The sequence below is a fragment of the Schistocerca nitens genome, chromosome 3, assembly GCF_023898315.1.
Source record: "Schistocerca nitens isolate TAMUIC-IGC-003100 chromosome 3, iqSchNite1.1, whole genome shotgun sequence".
Taxonomy (NCBI): domain Eukaryota; kingdom Metazoa; phylum Arthropoda; class Insecta; order Orthoptera; family Acrididae; genus Schistocerca; species Schistocerca nitens.
Genome location: NC_064616.1, coordinates 302,522,977 through 302,524,848, shown reverse-complemented (window position 1 = coordinate 302,524,848; position 1,872 = coordinate 302,522,977). Strand labels below are relative to the sequence as shown.

Sequence of the window (1,872 nt, the reverse complement as noted above, 5' to 3'; positions counted from 1 at the left end):
TTTCAGCAAATTATTCACCATGAATTACTGTTAAACTATCGATTAAATCTCTAAAATCATCCATCCCAATATATTTGATCGATTTTTCTGTATATTTTAATTAAAATATCGCCTTCATTTTGAAATGATGCGATAAAATTTCTTTCTGAAAAACTGGGAAATTGATCTTCAGCAATTGGTTTCATCAAATTATTATATTTATTTCAATTACTTGATTTTAGTTTATTTGGATCACTTTCATTATATGCACCATTTGAGTCAAATTACGGTCTAGGATAATTTCGTAAATTAAGCGAATGGCAGAAGTAAAGCTGTGAGTACCGGGCGTGAGTCGTGCTTCGGTAGCTCAGTTGGTAGAGCACTTGCCCGCAAAAGGCAAAGGTCCCGAGTTCGAGTCTCGGTCGGGCACACAGTTTTAATCTGCCAGGAAGTTTCATAACGGAATGGAATTCCTAACCTCAGTCATCTATAGTAATGTGTGTTTAAGTTGACAGAGTCGTTAATCCATCTGTACTTTCATATTCTTTTTTATCAATTTCTTATTTTGTCAACATTGAATCAATAGGATATTTACCAATATATTTGTAATTACCAAAAGGTCTTAATTAAGAAACAGTATCTTCGCAATGATTCATAAATTCTAACATTCTTTCACTTATATTTGTTTTTTTATCACCTTCCTGCTTTAATTTTCCTTTCTTTATCATAATTCTCTAAAAAAATTGTTATTTGTGATTCACTTAATGTAAATCTCTTCAATCACTATCATAATGTTTATTTGTTGGATATCATTAAATTCTTCTAAACAATGTTAATTATAAGGAACCGCTTATTTTTCAACTTATCTGTTTTCTTCAATTACTTTTAACATATTATCACTTAATCCTTCAATTCCTTGTTTAACTACTTCAATCTTCTTTTAATTGCTCTTTTACTTTTCTATTTTGTCTATGTTTTTAACAATCTCTGGATAATATACCATTTACATTTATTAAAGGCAAAAGACAATGATCACTTATGTTTTTAATTTTAACTTTTTATGTTCGCCATTTACATTCAATGTTTAAGTTCAGCATTCTTGTTCAGTGTTTATTTCCAATGTTAAAAAAGTTCTTACTCTTTCTCTATATTTACCATTATTAATTTTTCTAGTCACACATATCTTAATAAAACAGAATTCATCTTTATACCAATAGTTACTACATATATCTTTAAATTAACCAAAACTTAAATTACCACCAACAAATTCATGATAAATATGATTTAAATTTGCATAATTTTGTCTGAAAAATTTTAAAAATTAACATTCTGTTTAACTAATTTTTTTGGTACATTTAAATTTGTTTGACTTGAAGAAGAACAATCTATCCCTTTGTGTGTACCTCCTGTAAAATAGTCTCTTATTACATTTTGATTTTGAAGAGTGAAATCTCAAATACTACAACTGAGTTATTTTCACATTCATCTAACACAGTAATTTCTTCACTGTTTTCAATAAAATTAATAATTTTTTCACTAATTTTATCTTCTATTTTTTCACATCTTTTTATAAGTTCATGATATTGTCATTGAGCTAAATTTAGAATAAAAATACAAATGAATTATTTTATTTGAACTGAACCATCCTGCAGCTAGAATGTAATTGTCAATCGATAGTGTTGTTTTGCCACAGGCACTCAGTCCTCTAATTGAACATCTAATAGAATTTGCTAACAATTTACCATGTGTATTTTTTAATTCCTGTTCTGGAATTCTTATTTTATGTTCCCAATCAGTTTTCATTTCTTTACATATTTTCTTATTAATATAATTTTCTCGTTTGTTCCAATTGAGTGATAATTAATCCATTCTAAAAATAGGTTGACCATTCCA

The 1,872-nt window shown here is 27.5% G+C and overlaps 1 non-coding gene across 1 annotated transcript; it reads left to right on the top strand.

The window, feature by feature from the left end:
* Positions 1-334: 334 nt before the first annotated feature.
* On the top strand, positions 335-409 carry Trnal-caa (transfer RNA leucine (anticodon CAA)). Its single transcript has one exon. It is a non-coding gene; the product is annotated as a tRNA-Leu (tRNA).
* The last annotated feature ends 1,463 nt before the right edge of the window (positions 410-1,872 follow it).